Source organism: Lepisosteus oculatus, chromosome 14, assembly GCF_040954835.1.
Source record: "Lepisosteus oculatus isolate fLepOcu1 chromosome 14, fLepOcu1.hap2, whole genome shotgun sequence".
Lineage (NCBI taxonomy): Eukaryota > Metazoa > Chordata > Actinopteri > Semionotiformes > Lepisosteidae > Lepisosteus > Lepisosteus oculatus.
In genome coordinates, this window is record NC_090709.1 from 46,807,088 (window position 1) to 46,827,069 (window position 19,982).

General features: G+C 48.5%; 12 non-coding genes across 12 annotated transcripts; 6 read left to right on the forward strand and 6 right to left on the reverse strand.

Moving 5' to 3' along the window:
- Positions 1–2,281: 2,281 nt before the first annotated feature.
- LOC138219129 (5S ribosomal RNA) lies at positions 2,282–2,400 on the forward strand. The gene has a single exon (XR_011181575.1). It is a non-coding gene; the product is annotated as a 5S ribosomal RNA (ribosomal RNA).
- Positions 2,401–3,021: 621 nt separating this feature from the next.
- Positions 3,022–3,186, reverse strand: LOC138243630 (U1 spliceosomal RNA). Its single transcript, XR_011192285.1, has one exon. It is a non-coding gene; the product is annotated as a U1 spliceosomal RNA (small nuclear RNA).
- A 6,027-nt stretch (positions 3,187–9,213) lies between these two features.
- Positions 9,214–9,286, forward strand: trnaf-gaa (transfer RNA phenylalanine (anticodon GAA)). The gene has a single exon. It is a non-coding gene; the product is annotated as a tRNA-Phe (tRNA).
- A 109-nt stretch (positions 9,287–9,395) lies between these two features.
- On the forward strand, positions 9,396–9,468 carry trnav-aac (transfer RNA valine (anticodon AAC)). The gene has a single exon. It is a non-coding gene; the product is annotated as a tRNA-Val (tRNA).
- A 574-nt stretch (positions 9,469–10,042) lies between these two features.
- Positions 10,043–10,114, reverse strand: trnah-gug (transfer RNA histidin (anticodon GUG)). Its single transcript has one exon. It is a non-coding gene; the product is annotated as a tRNA-His (tRNA).
- Positions 10,115–11,491: 1,377 nt separating this feature from the next.
- trnad-guc (transfer RNA aspartic acid (anticodon GUC)) lies at positions 11,492–11,563 on the reverse strand. The gene has a single exon. It is a non-coding gene; the product is annotated as a tRNA-Asp (tRNA).
- A 1,024-nt stretch (positions 11,564–12,587) lies between these two features.
- On the forward strand, positions 12,588–12,660 carry trnaf-gaa (transfer RNA phenylalanine (anticodon GAA)). The gene has a single exon. It is a non-coding gene; the product is annotated as a tRNA-Phe (tRNA).
- A 109-nt stretch (positions 12,661–12,769) lies between these two features.
- Positions 12,770–12,842, forward strand: trnav-aac (transfer RNA valine (anticodon AAC)). The gene has a single exon. It is a non-coding gene; the product is annotated as a tRNA-Val (tRNA).
- Positions 12,843–13,416: 574 nt separating this feature from the next.
- trnah-gug (transfer RNA histidin (anticodon GUG)) lies at positions 13,417–13,488 on the reverse strand. The gene has a single exon. It is a non-coding gene; the product is annotated as a tRNA-His (tRNA).
- Positions 13,489–13,931: 443 nt separating this feature from the next.
- Positions 13,932–14,003, forward strand: trnah-gug (transfer RNA histidin (anticodon GUG)). Its single transcript has one exon. It is a non-coding gene; the product is annotated as a tRNA-His (tRNA).
- A 574-nt stretch (positions 14,004–14,577) lies between these two features.
- On the reverse strand, positions 14,578–14,650 carry trnav-aac (transfer RNA valine (anticodon AAC)). Its single transcript has one exon. It is a non-coding gene; the product is annotated as a tRNA-Val (tRNA).
- A 109-nt stretch (positions 14,651–14,759) lies between these two features.
- trnaf-gaa (transfer RNA phenylalanine (anticodon GAA)) lies at positions 14,760–14,832 on the reverse strand. Its single transcript has one exon. It is a non-coding gene; the product is annotated as a tRNA-Phe (tRNA).
- Between the last annotated feature and the right edge of the window lie 5,150 nt (positions 14,833–19,982).

The following is a 19,982-nucleotide window of genomic DNA, read 5'->3' on the forward strand; positions in this document are numbered from 1 at the left end:
CAGGCGCCCAGCCGGATTGTAGAGGGCAGGTGCCTTAAGCCTCCATTTACATTGTCCGGTAGCAAACGAACCTCGAATTTCCTTGCTCCTGTTTTTATACTGTCAACATCTCTAACCTCAGTTCCATGGTGGACAGTGCAGTACTGGTTAAGCCAGGTGTGAATGTCCTCCGTCTTTGCCAGATCCGAGAACATAACAACATGCACCGTTTTCCTCTCTCTCTGTGTCAGAGGCTGCAAGTTGATCTTCTCAAGGGCAGGAACTTTCCCTCTTTTTGCCTCAAACACATCCACACATCGTTCAAACAGAGAATAGGTAGCAAAAACAACCTCAAATGCTTTCTGACCTGGGAGAGCGAAGATGAAATCCAAGTGCCGAGGTTCAAAGCCAAGTTCCTTCTGCAACACTTTTCTGCTGAACTGCATGCGATCCATGAAGAGGTCATCCAAAAGCTCAAAACGCACAGCATTCTTGCGGGATCCAAAAGTTGCCATTTCGTAAACTGCAAAACAAACACTGCTTCCACAAAACAAGAAAACAATCCAACTACTCCACCTACAGGATGATCAAGGTATCTCCCCTGCCAGGTAAGTATAAGTTATATAAGGCCCTGCAAGCGGCCCACAGCCACAGCACAAAGCGCGCAGCCTAGGCCAGCTACTCGCCCCGCAAGCCACTGCCTCCTGCTGGGCCCACTCTTTCGCACACTCACACGCCACACTAACACTCAAAAGGGTGGGCAAAACGAGAAAACGAGCGCGCCGTTTCCTACACATCTGCAGTCGCCAATGCGCATTCGCAGCATGTCCCGGGATGCAATTTGGCCTCATTTGCATAACACCAGACCCACAAATCGCTACGCAAGCTTGCGTCGTGTGCCTGCCACACACCGAACAAACACCGGAGCCTTTTAAGCAATTTCCAAAAAATGGGCCTGCTCGCCTGCCCACAAGGCTCCGTCTCTTACCCGCTCTCCAGAGACTGCTGCCTTCTGTGCTGTTCTCTCGGCACCACTGCAGCGCACACAACTCCTGCAGCGCGGGGAGAAAGTTTCCACGCTCCGCCGCAAGGAAGGCTCGCTCCGTGCGCACACGTCCTTTCAATGCCAGTTCAACAAGTGCTCCGCATTAGCAGCGTCAGGGCTCCGGCATGTCGCACCTCACCTCACCTCGCACAGCCCCCTCTTCGAATGTCTGGCGCTGGGCATGCCCCGCTCTCCTCCACCTTATCTTATCGCGTGTGACCACCGACAATGGCCACAATGTCGGGGAATGGCACCTGTAAAGTGTTAATTGGGGCACAGGAACAGCCCGTCTCGTCCTGGGGGCCGGCTTCAAAGACAATAAAGCAAACACAGCGGGGCGGGGGAAGAAGACGACACGACACATGCAGGTACATTCAGCTCCGGCGGGAACGAGTCATTTGTCGGTCTTTTCAAGTGCTGGGAGCCGAGTAATCCTTCGCTTGTATCGTTTCTCCCCGGTGACTAGATCTCACCCTGCGACTCTCGACTGGGCTCACCCACGGCAGCCCAGCAGGTGTGAGCCTAGCCGGCACCCGGATGGGAGATTCCCCCCGGAAAAGCTCAGGTTGCTGCTGCTCCTGCAAGAGGTGTGACTGGGACCAGTAGGGAGCGCTCACCCTGCGGTCTGTGTAGCTTTCTTATGCCCCAGCATCCTGATGGCGACACTCTGCTGCACAAACAGGCGCCGTCCTTCGGGGGAGGCATAAAACCGAAGTCCCGACCCTCCTTGGCCATTAAGAAATCCCAGGGCGTCTCTCAAAAAGAGACTCCGGGGGTGTTTCTCTGGTGTTAGTGTTCCCCTTTACCAATCAGTCGGGGTCTCCTCCTAATCCCCGTCTCATATGTAACAATCAATGACGAGGCCCCCGTCCCGCGATATTGTACTTGTCTCCTTGCTGCTGGCTGGCGCCGTGAGATTTAGTACTCGGGCAAGAGACCGGGGGCAAAGCGCGAACGCGTTGGACTGGTGCGCTTTATGTGCTGAAATAAACCCGCGACAGCCCAGAAATGTTTTCAGAGTGCTGTGCACTGGAGGTTTTTGTCTTGTGAAGACTTGGCTTGTGCTCCTCCGTGCAGTTTGTTTGTTCTCCTCCAGTGCGGGACAAGCCAACACAAGGGAGCACATTCGCCAACATCCAGGTACGCAAAAGAGTCTTCCCAAAGAGTTGCACACGAACGATCCTTCAGTCCCGCTCGGGGGGCACAGAGCCCCAGCCACACACAGCTTCAAGTAGCGAGTTAGGCGCCATGGCTTTCGCTTGTGGCCACACCACCCTGAATGTGCCCGATCTTGTTTGATCTCGGAAGCTAAGCAGGGTTGGGCCTGGTTAGTACTTGGATGGGAGACTTCCTGGGAATACCAGGTGCTGCAAGCTTTTGCTCTCTCGGCCAGCAGGGGTCGCCGTTGGTACCGTAGGCTTTGGGAGGAAAACCTGGAGGATGGAAAGGTGATCTATAGCTTCATCTCTAGAGATGTTTTGTTGCTATGGCATGTGTGTGACCCTTATAAAAAAAAACCCGTTTGTAAAACGAATATCGAAGCTGCCTCTAAATCTGCAAAGATGAGTCGATAAACCACTTGTTTTTCGTATAACTATATATATATATTCATTTATTACTGATTTCATTCATTGAGCACGGATACAATAGAGGTACAACCATTCACTGTTTGACTTGTCTGCACTGGTACAGAACCTAGCAATCAGAAAACGGGTGAAACTGTCTTGAGAATTAGCATACAGTACTGAGGCCCCCATGACCAAATAAAGGCTAACCTCGATAATCAGCCTAAATAATGCAGACTACAGCAAAACGACTGACTTTGAAAAGGGAATGAATGTCTGGAAGGAGTAGTGTAACCAGCTTGAAATGCTTCTCCGGACCTCTAACTAAAAGAAACTGGGAACCAGCAGTGGCATCGACTCCTTTCGAACTGGGATCCTATCGCAGATCGTGGTGTCGTAACTCTTCTGTATCTGATATTGGACCAAGCACATCAGGGGAGAGCGCGAACGCAGTCCCCCACTACCAGAAATTATGCAGTCGAGATTCCCACATTTGGGGAATTCGCAGGGGTCAGCATAGCCGGAGTGCAATGGCCGAGCCTCACCCTGGGTGAACCGATTTTTTAAGAACTTTATTTTCTTTTCACCAAAAAATACAGGACATCACAAATTAGAAAGCTTTACATTAATATACATACTTAAAACAGTATATATGATCACATCTCATTACATTTTGACACGGTACCAGTTACATAGCGACAATTTCTTTTTTTCTGGTGCAAATTACATTCTTTACTTAAACATGATAATGTTTTTCGCAGCATCTTGAGATACTGTCCTATGACCTCTATTTCCCACAGATTTTCTGCTTCCTCCCTCCCTTCTCTCCACAGATCTCTGAGGTAATAGTTCTCTCGGGTGATGAACAGGGCCAGGCTACCTGCTGCCTTGACTGGGACCTCGATGCCTTTGAACAGCCCCATGTTCCTCACTCTCCACAGGGCGTCTTTCAAACTGTTCACCACGGCCCAGATCCTGTCGAACACGTCAGGAGGAAGTTTGACAGGAGAGATGCCATATATGACAAAAGCAGCGGTCAGGGTAAATTGGGGCGAGAGAGCTTGCAACCAATCTTCAAACTGTGCCCAGAAGGCCTTAGCAAAAAAGCAGGACCACAGGAGATGGGTCACAGTCTCCTCCTCGCCGCAGCCCACCCTAACGCAGCGAGGGCTGGGGGTGAGGCCCCTACGGTACAAGAAAGTTCGTACCGGTAAGCACTGGTGGACGACACTCCAGGCTAAATCTCTGTGAATGTTGCACAGAAACTTAGAGGATGTGTGTTTCCACACCTTCCTTGTTTGGGCTGATGTTAAAATGCCCACAGGGGTCTGCCCATTGTTCTGGGTTGCAACGAAATCTTCCAGTTTTTGGATGCTGACATCTCGGAGGGGAATATGGCCAATTGGGTGAGATCTTAGAAAACTTTTAACTGTCCCATAAATTGCAGGGCATGTGTCAGAGAGTGGGACATCAAGCTTGGGTCTGACACCCCACACTCTGAACACCTCCCTATCTACCCAGAGCCTGGAAAAATAAGTCCAGGTACGTGCTGCAAGTGCTGTTGCAATGCCTCTCAGCACAGAGGCCAGGAAAATGCACAGCAGCTTCGTAAGAATATCTGGGACAGACTTCCCCCCTCAGGGTAGCGGCCTGTACATTATTTCCCTTCTGAGTCTTTCCTGCTTCCCACCCCATAGAAATTGAAACATCAATCTCCTTGGCACCGCCGCAACACGGTGTGGGATTGGGAAGGTAGAAGCCAGAAAATTCAAGACAGGCAAGAGCTCGGCTTTGATGACCAGCACCTTCCCTGTCATGGTGAGGTCTCGGTCCTTCCATTGCATCAGTTTTTTGTTTAAGATTGGCAATTTGTTCTGCCAATTTACTGTTCCCACCTCTTCTCCAAAATACACCCCCAGGACCTTAATTCTCTTCTCTTGCAGCCTTAGATCATGTCCTTCTTTTGGCTCCCTCCAGTTCTGATAAAAAATCTCACTCTTAATGGTAATTCTTTCAGGTGGCTTGGCAAACTTCCTGCCCCAGCTAAGACAGGTACTTCAGATGTTAATGCTTGAAACTAGACATCTTTAGAAATGGTCAATCTTTCCGAGGGCTTGGGAAACTCTGTTTCTTTGAATGCACCTGCACTGTTGAATATACTTTAAAGCCATGCTTAGCCATGTTTTTAAAATTATATTATAACGATTTCTGTGTTTGATAATGGTAGCAAAGGCTTCATCCACCCACTGCTTTGCCAAAGGGAAGTGCTGTTTTCTGGGAGGGGTGGAGTCTTTGCTCGGGGTAACTTTCTGCTGAGTGCAATATACCTTTCACTTTTCACCTGCAATCGAGACAGGAGGTACAGTAACTCTGAGACTTGACTAAGGTCCTGGATATTGAATCACCACTACGATCAAGAGGTAAGACTTGACATTTTTACTTTTAAATGCATTTGCTGATAACCTTTTAAAACTAATATGCAGTCAGGCAGATGCATCTTTATTCTTAAGCAGCTCTCAGTGCATTGATATTGTTTTTACTAATCTAATATCAAGAATCTCATCATGTGCATGCTGAGGTGTGGAATATATCTTTGTGTTAAATGGTATTGTTTTATATATTGTATAATTGAAATACAGCCTCTTTCTGGTTACAAGTATTGGCTTAGAAGACTTCTCCTTGCATTGTATAATCAGGGCCAGTTCAATGGGGCATTTAATTAATTGAGAGCTCTTTCTAGTAGATATGAATGCAGAATGGATACAGATTAATTGCAATAGTGTAACTGCAAATTAATATAGATGAGAATGTATGTTTGTTCTTACACAATGGCAGGAGCAGTTTCTCATTGCAGTGGATTTTCAGGGCCAATTCATCTCTCCATCTTATACTGAATATGAAAGGTAGTTGTTTCTATATGGACTCAGTCTTTGGAATTTGTATATATATATATTTTAGTGATCCCTCAGCCATTCTTTCTGTATTGTAAGTCAATTTCTCTTTTAAAATTCCTTCCCCACTTCTAGGACCTGCAGTTGCTGAACTCCACAATGGCTCCTATTAGAAAGTCTGTGACTGAGACCAAGTAAGTGTTCACTTTTTTATGAAACCATTATTTATTTTGGAGCAATGAGCATTTCTTATATAAATGCAATAAAATCATTATGCTCAAACTATGAGAGAGAAAATTAAGGATAATTTAAGAAATCAGTCTTAGCTTGTTTCTATACACAGATGGTATTATTTATTTTCAAAGGAAACCCGCGAGGATTCCCCTGGTGTGCAAGATGTGCCTGAATACTTTTGATCAGCTTCCTGCTCACTTGAAGAGGGCGTGTATGAAGCACGCCACGGCAGAAGAGATCAGGATGGCCTCTCAACAGGCGAGGAAGGACATGATAAATCACCTGAAGAACGGGTCATTGTGGATTACAACAGAATAGAGATCGTGTCTGGTGAGGCAAACAGGATAGCGGTTGTAAGACTGCTAGAGTCCTTGGGCCTTTTTGTACATGGGAAGCCTGAAGACACATTGGCAAGGTGAGATATTATTAATCTGTAAGGCTTCTGTAGTTTCTTTTTGAAATCATTGTTACAACATATTATGTAAAAGCATGTTGAAAAGAATCTACCTGCATTCCAGCGGCCCAGAGCAAGAGGCCACTGTCCAGGAGGAAGAGATGCCAGAGGCTGCTCTAGAAACTGAAGCAGAAGCGGATAAGGAAGGGGAAGATGTGAGATCTGAAGAACTCTATCAGCAGTAAGACTTTTTAATTTTCAGATCTATTTTTTACTAAAAGTCTAATTTGTCTTATAGGTATAAAATGTTTAAACCGGTGTTTTATATCCTTACAGGCCCCGAGTAGTTAAAAAGTATCAGCAGGCTCTCCAGAAGAGAGCGGCCCAAGCTGGACTCTATAGATGGATGCTCCTCTCCTGATTGAATTCAAACAGTACCTTACCACGGATCTGGTAGTGGCAAATTATTCTCAGGAGGTATTTATTTTTTAAAGGCATTTAAAATTAAGCAATGGTATCTTCATTGTAAATGTTTTTATTTCTTAGCTTAAAATTCACCCATGTGAAATGATGTTAGCCATAAACATCATGACTCTATATTTTCTACCTGAATCTATTCTACTTAAATTATTACATTATACACAATTTGAGTTCATTTTAAAAAGTAAACGGTAATGAAAGGAATGCATTTTCATAAGAAAGATAATACCGATATGCATGTGATAATCTTCCTTATATCATGTAGTGCGTCATTTGGACACTTTGTGGGCTTGAAATACAAAGATAAACATGTTCTATGCTACAAGATAAATACAAAACATAAGCTTTTATTTTAATTAGATTTGTTTATAAAGCATAAGCAATCATTTATTACATCACTTCTTGAATTAAATCTTTTGACAATAGGTAAGACTTCTATTTTACATTTAAACCCATGTTTAGCTGTGTTTTTTAGATTTAACTGAACCAATTTCTGTGTGTGATAATGTCCTTGAATTCTGACAACATCACACTAAATTACATGATATAAAACAGCTAATGTTTCTAGAGATAAAGTTTCTGGGATGCTTCTAATTACTTTGCATTACCAGGGACAGTTTAATTCACCTTGTACAGTACTGAAAGACCAAGATGCTTTTTTTAAAAGTTATTTAACATTTTATAGAACTTTGTCTACTATGGCAACATGATGAGCTTGGTGAAACTTGGAAAAATACTGCTTGGCCACTTATCTTAAGATAAAGATAGGATAAAGGTTTATCTTTTGCACCTACCTGCCCCCCAGGGAAGGCCAATGCTTTCTAAGTTGATGGTTCCCTACAGTAGACTGTACCTTATCTTCAAAGGTAATGTATATTGACCCAAATCAGTTTTGGAATCCAATCTACTGACGAGATGGAGCACATCCTTTTTTCAGGATTTTAGCATCATACGTTTAGTAAATTTAGTCCCTAATGCTGAAAGAAATAATCATAGAACATTTGGACACTTTGTGGGCTTGAAATACAAAGAAAATCATGTTCTATGGTACAAGATAAATACAAAACATAAGCTTTTATTTTAATTAGATTTGTTTATAAAGCATAAGCAATCAGTTATTAATATATGTGAAAATAACATTTTAGCATCATACGTTTACTATATTTAGTCCCTAATGCTGAATGAAATGATCATAGAACATGACATCTAACCTTACCTGTGGTGTCTTCAGTCCCTATTGCTCAATGCATGGTGTACGTACTGCATACATGTGTCTTGAGAATGAGGAATGGGCCCCTGAGACAGTCATTTGTCTGTTTCACAAATGATCGTATTTTACTAGAGATTCTGTTTGGGATTCAGATGTGCATTCGGACAGCAATCCCTTTCAAGAAATGATACGTTCTGGATGAGGTCAAAAGTGCTGAAACACTGTATTTAGGATGTGTTTGCAGTGACTGTGTGTCTCCTGCTTCAACGCAGTGATATATAGATGTGCTCCTGTAATTTCCTGGTATATGCCCAGGGCAGTAAGCAGCCTGAGGATTTATTTCCAGATGTGCTAGAGGTAGTGTTGTGAAATTCTTCAACACACTGGATCGCAGGTTTAAACCCCCTGCACTCTTACTCCTTAAAAACCAACAAATGCAGATATGTTGCAATCATATTGTAGCAGACACTCATTTGTCTGTTTCACAAATGATCATATTTTACTAGAGATTCTGTTTGGGATACGGATGTGCATTCTGACAGCAATCTCTTTCAAAAAAGGATTTTACCTTATTGCGGCTTTGCCCTTCTTGCCTCTTTGGACAATATCTCTATCTTGTGGTCGTTGTTGTCTTCTTATGCCCTTTTTATATTTCAATTCTCTATTAGTTGATTCTTGAATCTCTACTATAGAGTTGAAAACATCAGTTTTATAGCAGACAATATGACATTATTTATAGTCCAATTAAGAAGTTATTACCTTGTTTTTAACATAATAACAAATTAAAATTGATTAAAACTAAGTTTGGAACACCAGGGAACATAAAAAAAAGATTTTTAGGAAAACCATGAGGTTCTCTGTGTCCGATGCCTGCAAGGGGAGAAAGCTAGAATCCTTTTTTCAAAATTTGAAAATAAACATCATATAACAACAGCTTTCATTCCTAGGAGTGAAAAATAACAATTTTTGAAGACATATTCGTTTCTAAAACACTACAATAAAGTTAAAAACATCCGTTTTATATTACATTATTTTTAGTGAAATTAGTCGTGATTAGAATTAAGTTTGCTGTGATCGTGCAGACCTTGAGGTGTCACCTCTTTGTCTGCTTTCCCACCCCCCCTCCGCCCAAGCTCTGCTCCAAAGTAGCCCGGCAACCCCTCACACCTGCACGTGTCACAACCTAAGGTGCGGTCATGAGACACCCATGGGGTGTCGTTCTGTTCTTGCTAATTGTTTCCTGCCCGTCGCAGGCAGGAGTCCATGCGAGGAAGATGCGCTGGACAGAGCTCAGAGGGCGCAGCTGGGTGGCTTTCCTTCTGAGTGACGTTCCTGCAACACTCTCCCGCTACTCTTGGTGCGCTCATGCCACAACACAGGAAGGCTGGAGCAGGTGGCTGTGGGCTTTGCGTACCGCCGAAATAGCTCAGTTGGGAGAGCGTTAGACTGAAGATCTAAAGGTCCCTGGTTCGATCCCGGGTTTCGGCATTTTGTTTCATCGCGCCCTTTGTTCCTCTCTCCAGCGCCACCTGCCTAAAGTGACGCGTCCCTTTCTCAGCCCGAAACGCAAGCGAGACACCAGCAGCGGTCCCTGCAGGTTTCCGTAGTGTAGCGGCTATCACGTTTGCCTAACACGCGAAAGGTCCCCGGTTCGAGACCGGGCGGAAACAGCCTCGTTTTGCACGCTCCTGTACTTCACAGAGGTCTTGAGCGACCGGTCATTTGTTCCCAATGTATTTCCGGTGCCTTCGTGCACTCTTGTACCAAACGCACGTTCCTTCTGTACGCGGAGCCGATCGTTTGCAATTGGGCTGTGCCGACAGACCAGGACGAGCTCTGTCAGCTCAAAAGCAGCGCAGGACCTGCAAGAACAACAGAAAGATTAGCATCCAGTGGGGGCCTCTTAGTGAGCCCAAGAGCTCATCAAGAATCGGCTCCAGCAACAGGGCTGGGCGCATTGTTCCATTCTCCGCCCACTCTCGGTGTAAACAAGTCCCTCCTGGTCTCTGCTTGAAATGCACTTTCCTGCGTTTGCTTTGGTGTAACTGGCTTCCCCTGCATGGGCGAATGTGAAGAAGATCCTTAGTAAGTCATTGAAGAAAACCGAGAAGAGGTCGGAGTGGCCTCTGTCGTTCATGAACGATCCAGTCAGGCAGTACTCCTCTGTAAAGCGCCGTTCGTTCACATCGATTGGCTTTTTTTTGCCTTCATTCGTGCGAGTAGTAAAAGTAGACGCCCCTATCCTGCCGTGACCCGGATTCGAACCGGGGTTGTTGCGGCCACAACGCAAAGTACTGACCACTATACGATCACAGCGAGTTACCGAGACACACGCGGCGGGGCGGAAAGGGCTGTGCTCTCTTCGTGTGACATAATTCGGAAAAGTCCTGACGTTGCATTTCAACTGAGCCCCAGTATACATCGACCCTTCGACACTCTGAGTGACAACTCTCTTGCGTGTTTTCTCATAGTTATGTAGTTTGCTTGCATGATGCCGGGAACAGCATGGTTGTTCGCTGCCATATAGTCTAGCGGTTAGGGTTCCTGGTTTTCACCCAGGCGGTTCGACTCGGTTTTGCCTCCTGCTTTCCAAAAGATCAGCACCGTGTACGAAAGAGCCGCATTAAAACTACTCGAACGTGCAAAACGTGCGAGAAGAGGGGGAGCTTGTTTCCAACCGAAACTTCTCGCGTGTGAGACGAGCTGATCATCGCTGTGGGAGGGTTACTCTGGTAGACAGGGCTGACCTTCGGCAATAGGATTTATAGTCTCCAAGATGATATTTGCACTTTCTGGAGAGGCGATTTTCTCCACTTCAGTAGCCCGATTTCGTCGATTGCGTGGAGAGGGCTGTAGAATGTGGCCCCGCCTTTCCTGCTCCGTCCATGACAGGCGTGCTGGTCTCTGGAGAGAGAGCACGGTCCATCAGCGCACTCCAATAAAGGCACTGGAAGCAGCTGAATCGCATTGGCGAAGCTCAGCACTGGGCCGCTGGACACATCTTACCACCGTTTCCGTAGTGTAGTGGTTATCACGTTCGCCTCACACGCGAAAGGTCCCCGGGCCGAAACAGACATCTTTTGTCGCCAGGCACAAAAGGAGATTGGGGATTCGCCTAGCGCTGTGATCGAACAGACCCACTGGACCCACCTCTTAGTGTGGCGGGATCTGCACAGTGCATGTCACAGCGCATCCTGCTTTCACTTCAAGGCGCGTCCTGATGCACCCCAGTCTCCCGCGTGACAGGTGGGGACAGGTGACAGGTCCTATACTAACGAGGAAGACATCGCTCTCTCCGACCCCCGGCATCGTGTCCCGACCCACCGTGCTGGAAGCCGACGCGTGCTGTGATTCCTTTACGGAGCAGAAATGACAACCGAGGAGCCGAGAGATCATTTCAGCATTTCGCGTCTGAACGGAAAACACAAACGACCAACTCGGAATGACTTGCCTTTGACGCTTCTCAAAGCGTTCTTTGTGCATCGAACAGACCCACTCACCTCTTAGTGTGGCGGGATCTGCACAGTGCATGTCGCAGCGCTTCCTGCTTTCACTTCAATGTGCTTCCTGATGTCGAGTCGACTGCCGTGCGGAGGCTCTGAAAGCGAGAGCAATGAAAAGGTGCACGACGCTGTGAAAGAAAACAGAGAAGTGAAAGGCAGTCATTTCTCTAAGGAGGTGAAAGAAAAGCTACTCCCCGTCGGGGAATCGAACCCCGGTCTCCCGCGTGACAGGCGGGGATACTTGCCACTATACTAACGAGGAAGACATCGCTCTCTCCAACCCCCGGCATCGTGTCCCGACCCAGCATGCTGGAAGCCGACGCGTGCTGTGATCCCTTTACGGAGCAGAAATGACAACCGAGGAGCCGAGAGATCATGTCAGCATTTCGCGTCTGAACGGAAAACACAAACGACCAACTCGGAATGACTTGCCTTTGACGCTTTTCAAAGCGTTCTTTGTGCACGACGACTGCGCCGCCTAGCAGATACAAAGGGGTTGTACAACTTTGAACTAGCAAATGGAAGAGGGCTAAGCCCCCTCTCTTTTAGCCCAGGTTCGATCTGTCTCCCAGAATCACCAGGGCGCACACACACACACACCCGTGCCGTTGAAGTGCTCTGCTTCATTTCTAAGTGCAACTCAACATTCACTCCTACCCCGAGTGCAGAAAAGACAGCATCCACAGCAACAACAGCTCAGGTCTCTGCACAGGAGCTAAGCTGCCCTCATCTCCTCTGCTCTGCGGCTCCTGCGGAGTGGAGTCCTGCCTGGAGCCGTGTTTGCAGGCGGCGGCTCCCCGCGCCCTGTCTGGGCGTCGTGTCCAAGAGCTCCTGGGAGGAAGAGAGAGCCCTCCCACTCGGGGGCTTTTCCACGGTCTGTGTGAGGAGGGGCGGGTGTGTCCAGTAGCTTATCGAGCGGAAGCCTGGGGCGGCGGAGAGCTGTGATCGTGCAGACCTTGAGGTGTCACCTCTTTGTCTGCTTTCCCGCCCCCCCTCCGCCCAAGCTCTGCTCCAAAGTAGCCCGGCAACCCCTCACACCTGCACGTATCACAACCTAAGGTGCGGTCATGAGACACCCATGGGGTGTCGTTCTGTTCTTGCTAATTGTTTCCTGCCCGTCGCAGGCAGGAGTCCATGCGAGGAAGATGCGCTGGACAGAGCTCAGAGGGCGCAGCTGGGTGGCTTTCCTTCTGAGTGACGTTCCTGCAACACTCTCCCGCTACTCTTGGTGCGCTCATGCCACAACACAGGAAGGCTGGAGCAGGTGGCTGTGGGCTTTGCGCACTGCCGAAATAGCTCAGTTGGGAGAGCGTTAGACTGAAGATCTAAAGGTCCCTGGTTCGATCCCGGGTTTCGGCATTTTGTTTCATCGCGCCCTTTGTTCCTCTCTCCAGCGCCACCTGCCTAAAGTGACGCGTCCCTTTCTCAGCCCGAAACGCAAGCGAGACACCAGCAGCAGTCCCTACAGGTTTCCGTAGTGTAGCGGCTATCACGTTCGCCTAACACGCGAAAGGTCCCCGGTTCGAGACCGGGCGGAAACAGCCTCGTTTTGCACGCTCCTGTACTTCACAGAGGTCTTGAGCGACAGGTCATTTGTTCCCAATGTATTTCCGGTGCCTTCGTGCACTCTTGTACCAAACGCACGTTCCTTCTGTACGCGGAGCCGATCATTTGCAATTGGGCTGTGCCGACAGACCAGGTCGAGCTCTGTCGGCTCAAAAGCAGCGCAGGACCTGCAAGAACAACAGAAAGATTAGCATCCAGCGGGGGCCTCTTAGTGAGCCCAAGAGCTCATCAAGAATCGGCTCCAGCAACAGGGCTGGGCGCATTGTTCCATTCTCCACCCACTCTCGGTGTAAACAAGTCCCTCCTGGTCTCTGCTTGAAATGCACTTTCCTGCGTTTGCTTTGGTGTAACTGGCTTCCCCTGCATGGGCGAATGTGAAGAAGATCCTTAGTAAGTCATTGAAGAAAACCGAGAAGAGGTCGGAGTGGCCTCTGTCGTTCATCAACGATCCAGTCAGGCAGTACTCCTCTGTAAAGCGCCGTTCGTTCACGTCGATTGGCTTTTTTTTGCCTTCATTCGTGCGAGTAGTAAAAGCAGACGCCCCTATTCTGCCGTGACCCGGATTCGAACCGGGGTTGTTGCGGCCACAACGCAAAGTACTGACCACTATACGATCACAGCGAGTTACCGAAGGTCAGCCCTGTCTACCAGAGTAACCCTCCCACAGCGATGATCAGCTCGTCTCACACGCGAGAAGTTTCGGTTGGAAACAAGCGCCCCCTCTTCTCGCACGTTTTGCACGTTCGAGTAGTTTTAATGCGGCTCTTTCGTACACGGTGCTGATCTTTTGGAAAGCAGGAGGCAAAACCGAGTAGAACCGCCTGGGTGAAAACCAGGAACCCTAACCGCTAGACTATATGGCAGCGAACAACCATGCTGTTCCCGGCATCATGCAAGCAAACTACATAAATATGAGAAAACACGCAAGAGAGTTGTCACTCAGAGTGTCGAAGGGTCGATGTATACTGGGGCTCAGTTGAAATGCAACGTCAGGACTTTTCCGAATTATGTCACACGAAGAGAGCACAGCCCTTTCCGCCCTGCCACGTGTGTCTCGGTAACTCGCTGTGATCGTATAGTGGTCAGTACTTTGCGTTGTGGCCGCAACAACCCCGGTTCGAATCCGGGTCACGGCAGAATAGGGGCGTCTGCTTTTACTACTCGCACGAATGAAGGCAAAAAAAAGCCAATCGACGTGAACGAACGGCGCTTTACAGAGGAGTACTGCCTGACTGGATCGTTGATGAACGACAGAGGCCACTCCGACCTCTTCTCGGTTTTCTTCAATGACTTACTAAGGATCTTCTTCACATTCGCCCATGCAGGGGAAGCCAGTTACACCAAAGCAAACGCAGGAAAGTGCATTTCAAGCAGAGACCAGGAGGGACTTGTTTACACCGAGAGTGGGCGGAGAATGGAACAATGCGCCCAGCCCTGTTGCTGGAGCCGATTCTTGATGAGCTCTTGGGCTCACTAAGAGGCCCCCGCTGGATGCTAATCTTTCTGTTGTTCTTGCAGGTCCTGCGCTGCTTTTGAGCCGACAGAGCTCGACCTGGTCTGTCGGCACAGCCCAATTGCAAATGATCGGCTCCGCGTACAGAAGGAACGTGCGTTTGGTACAAGAGTGCACGAAGGCACCGGAAATACATTGGGAACAAATGACCGGTCGCTCAAGACCTCTGTGAAGTACAGGAGCATGCAAAACGAGGCTGTTTCCACCCGGTCTCGAACCGGGGACCTTTCGCGTGTTAGGCGAACGTGATAGCCGCTACACTACGGAAACCTGTAGGGATCGCTGCTGGTGTCTCGCTTGCGTTTCGGGCTGAGAAAGGGACGCGTCACTTTAGGCAGGGGGCGCTGGAGAGAGGAACAAAGGGCGCGATGAAACAAAATGCCGAAACCCGGGATCGAACCAGGGACCTTTAGATCTTCAGTCTAACGCTCTCCCAACTGAGCTATTTCGGCGGTGCGCAAAGCCCACAGCCACCTGCTCCAGCCTTCCTGTGTTGTGGCATGAGCGCACCAAGAGTAGCGGGAGAGTGTTGCAGGAACGTCACTCAGAAGGAAAGCCACCCAGCTGCGCCCTCTGAGCTCTGTCCAGCGCATCTTCCTCGCATGGACTCCTGCCTGCGACGGGCAGGAAACAATTAGCAAGAACAGAACGACACCCCATGGGTGTCTCATGACCGCACCTTAGGTTGTGACACGTGCAGGTGTGAGGGGTTGCCGGGCTACTTTGGAGCAGAGCTTGGGCGGAGGGGGGGCGGGAAAGCAGACAAAGAGGTGACACCTCAAGGTCTGCACGATCACAGCTCTCCGCCGCCCCAGGCTTCCCCTCGATAAGCTACTGGACACACCCGCCCCTCCTCACACAGACCGTGGAAAAGCCCCCGAGTGGGAGGGCTCGCTCTTCCTCCCAGGAGCTCTTGGACACGACGCCCAGACAGGGCGCAGAGAGCCGCCGCCTGCAAACACGGCTCCAGGCAGGACTCCACTCCGCAGGAGCCGCAGAGCAGAGGAGATGAGGGCAGCTTAGCTCCTGTGCAGAGACCTGAGCTGTTGTTGCTGTGGATGCTGTCTTTTCTGCACTCGGGGTAGGAGTGAATGTTGAGTTGCCCTTAGAAATGAAGCAGAGCACTTCAACGGCACGGGTGTGTGTGTGTGTGCGCCCTGGTGATTCTGGGAGACAGATCGAACCTGGGCTGTGGTTTAAATGCTATTGGACCCTTATCCCAGTGCATTGTGCCACATTAAATAAACGCACGAGAAAAAGAGATTCAGAACGCAAAGCTGTGTCAGTGTTCTGTGTAAAAAATCGGTTTGAACATCACGGGAGCTGTTTTTAATAAGCTGCTGAGTAAAGAATATTGTAGCATTTACAGGTTCTTTTCAGAACAAAGGACGAGTGGAGACGCGATTAACAAACAAGCGCTTTGTTATTAATACTTACACTTTGTTATGAACACTACCATTAAAACTACCAGTTGTACTCTCACTAATGTTAAAATGAATACACTAGTAGTAGTATTAGTTGCTGCCCGTGACGTCACATACACTCTCTGTGACGAATGCAAGACACTGTAGCGGCGAGACTTAATAATAAGACAGAATTAAGTGTTTCTGAGCTTTCCCAAATTAGGCCTCATTTCTCTGTTCATCTCTGTGGTGCAGCCACAGAGAAACCATTCATGCAAGGTGATTTAAGGTCCAAGGACAGCTCCCAAAGGGGGATGCACTTAGCTAAGCCTGGCTATCATGATCAATGGTCACCCATTGGCGCCTATCTGTCTAGGGAGTGCGAGTTGGACATCTGGACTGCATTACTAAGTGTCAGGACTAAGTGACTCATATCTCACCTTGATCAACCAATCAGGGACCGGTAGGGCCGAGTAACCCACGTGGGACTCTGATGCCCATGGAACTTTCAGCCAATCAATGAGCTGAAGTTCCTCCAGGTAAAAACAGGCAACACAGAGAGCCTGAGAGATTCAACAAGATTCAGCAAGATTCTAGAAGGGATTCTGGAGACTGTTCTAAAGGGAATTCAAAGGAGAATTCCAGGGCAGGACGGCCCAGGAGCAGAAGGCTCCCAAGGGCAGGACATCCTCGCAGCGCGCCTCCTGACCATCCTGAGACTCAGCCCGGACAACCACGGAACGGCCAGTGTGTCTGAGTGCCAGAACTTTCCTTTGTTCTAAGAGTCTAGAGTGGAGGTTGCCAGAGAGTAACCAGCAGCAGGCCTCGTGAACAGGTCGGAACTGTGGACAGCTGAATCACTATTCAGAACTAGCTCTTCATCAGGAACGAACCGGTCCTCTTCCTGACTTGCTGGGACCCACAGTCATCTTTTCTCCTGTGCACAAACTTTGCTAGTTAAAGCCAACAGTGAGCATCAGCAGCGCACCGTCGCAAGCCGCACAGCACAGCCTGGCACGGAGCCAGAGAGCGCGGATTGGACAGCAACAGCCTGCAACTGTTTCTTTGTGCCCGCAGGAGATCTGAATCCCCAGAGATTGGATGAGTATTCAACTTCAATGCATTACAGCTCGAGAATTCAATTGTTATACAAACCAGTTGATATCAATTTAATTCCTAAGAGTTATGTACTTGTTTGAGTATCTAATGTAGAAGTTGTAACCAAGTCCACTTTACGAAACGGTCTTAATGAATGATATACTGAACGTATGTCCTCTTGATGTGTAACTCTTTGTAACTGATTGAATATATATATCTTTTGTATTCTGATAACCCTCTCGATAAGATCTGTTAGGTTTATATGCATATTCTATGTATTAATAAATGTATCCTCGTGTATTAGTACCTGTGTGTGCGCGTTGTTTGAGTTATGTCGCATGGTTGGATTCTAAAGCCATCAAAAGAATCAACTTTGTGATTTACTGCTACAATTAATAATTGTCTCAGTAAATGCCCAAACCCTACAGAACTGGTGCCTTCAGAGAGCCACTATGATTACATATTTGGCGTCCCTGAAACGGCTATGAACCGGCTTAATCTACATTATTTGGCGTCTCTGGCACGGGCGTGGCAAGACTGAAATGAGTCAACCAAGCGGAATAATTCAATATAAAACGCCGCGGGTTTCATACACGACAATACAGTGTGCTGAAAGCCGAAAGAAAAAGTTCCCCTTGCTCTTTAAGCAGTGCTTGATTGTTTTGTGATCATTTGCGATCTACCGGGTTGATTGCATACTTGATCTTGTGGTTTTCTGTGGTAAAACTGTGATTTCGTACTTAAAAGTAATACTCTTTAAGTTTAACGATGGTTGCTAAAAGGTCTGAATTCGAGTCGCTATTAAGCACTCTCTCTAGCAGCGACAGGTCTGACCACGATCTCTTCCATATCTCCGTCAGCGGAGAAGCTAGGAGAATAAATCTCCATTCTCTGAGAGAGCTAACGAAGGACATAGAGAGATTTGACCCCGCAGTGTCAGAGAATAATATCGAGAGTTATATTCAGGACCTCAGGTATAACCTGCAGTACCTGCCAAACGCCACAGAACAGGAGAAAGTGTTTCTGGTCAGGAAAACTACCAGCAGAGCTGTACATGAGTGGATGGCTAGGCAGATGAAAGAAGTCTGTAATGACTTTGAGCAGCTTTGTCAAGCACTTATCGAAGAATACAGTGCGTTTATTGACCCGACTGCTGCGATAGCCGCCGCTCTTAACATTAAGCACGAGAGAGCAGAGTCCCCTCGCGAATATTAGGAGAGACTTAGGCGAACTTATTTTGCAGGGTGAAATGATGAGGGTTGCAAAAAGAACACACATTTCAAGGGTTTATTCATTGTGAATCTCCACCCATCAGTCAGAAAGATGATCTTAATGCATACAGATGCACAGACCATGAAAATGACTGATATTAAGAGATTCGTGCAGAAGGCCTGGGAGTATGATGTCCAAAGTCGCTCTGAGCAAAAAGCTGTTAAAGCGACTGTGTTCGCCGTCAGAGCCAGCAGGGTTAATTCCCCCCTGCTCGAAGGAGCACAGGCTCCTGAGCTGGCTAAGCCCCGTTCCAAAGCACTCACACAGGACCGCACCCAGCGTCCTAAGTGCCATGAGAACACCGGGGGAGGGAAAGGGCTAGAAAAGGCTGAACAAAAGGATTCAGTAGCCGCCCGCCTGGCCAGGCTTGAACAAGCTTTATTAGGACAGGGACAACCGCTCCCCAAGGCTGCCGGAAGCGTGAATGAGCTGATACTCTCCACTGGAGGAGGCGGAGACCCGCCCCCTCTCCCTCCCTCAGTCTATCTGATTGAGCGGAAGGGGTCCTGCCTGGATAAGGTCAGCCACTCCCAAGTAAGTGCTGACTCCACCCCTGAAGTCACAGAGCAGGCAGTAAAACGCAGAGGAAAAGCAAGAAGCTTTTACCTCAAGGCTGCCATAGGAGATGTCTTACCCAGTGAGACACTGATTGACACTGAGGTTGAAAGGTGTTTGAAGTCACACGGCAAGCTCAAACGGGTAGAAAAAGAAAAGGGCATGCGACTCAGAGAGGAACCTTTGGTGGATCACCAGAAAGGCAAGGTGTGGAAACAGGTCAAGGCTCCTAAGCCTTCTGTACAGAAGGAAAGGGGGGCCAAGAGGCAGACTGTGCTCACACAGTGCCCACCAAACACAGAAGCCTATGCGGAGATTCCTTCTGTTCCCTCTGGACAAGAAATAAAAATATTTCCTTGTTCCCCAGATATACAGGGAAGTCGTGTCCCGGCTGAGGTCCCAACAGCCTCCCTGCCACAGGAGCGCTGCTCCGAGCAGCCGGCTGATCCACCAGGTAAAGCACACCCCTTTTACATCCCTAAAGAGGAGCAGATCTCCCCACCTGGCGATGAAAAGGAGCTTTCCCTGTACACCCTGGCACCCAAGAGGGGTCAGGACCACCACCCTGCAGTGGTGGAAGGGATCCAGATGGCAGGAGAGCAGGTTGGTGATGTAGCCCTCACCCTTAGCCCTGAGAGGTCCTCTATTAGTGAGGATCTGCTTGAGCAGCTGTCACAGGGCCACCGCCAGGAGCCCCTGGTGCAACATTCACAGGTTAGACAGGAGGTCCAGCTCGACGCTGAGACTACTGCGCTGTGGACACACTTGATCCCAGATGCCGATTCCCTCTGCTTTGACCCAGGGAACCTGCAGTCAGGTAACATTATTTCTCACAACTACCAGGTAGTGAGTGAGACTGACCTGATTGTTCCTGCCTCAACGGCAGGGTTGCCAACACACCCAGTCCCCCAGAAGGGACAGGGAATGAAAGCCGAGCCGGTTTTCTTACAGCCACCAGCTCAGTCTGTCAGTCTGAGTCTGACCAACAGTGGTTCAGCCAGACTGGAGCTGGATGGTAAAGTCACCCGCCTGCCAGTGCAGGACATCGCAAAGAGGGGTGTCAGAATCCCCGCCTGCACTGACATGGGCCTGGTGAGTGATAGTGAGTTCAAAGACAGTGAACTAGCTATCGCACTGCTGGGGCAGCTCCCTGAACCCCTAGCGAGGGAAGGGGGGAGCGAGCTGGTGTCCTACACCCATGCCCAGCGAACGATTGTAAACATGCCGATAGAGGGATTCCTCAATCAGGAGGTGTGCAGGGTGGACCTGAACAG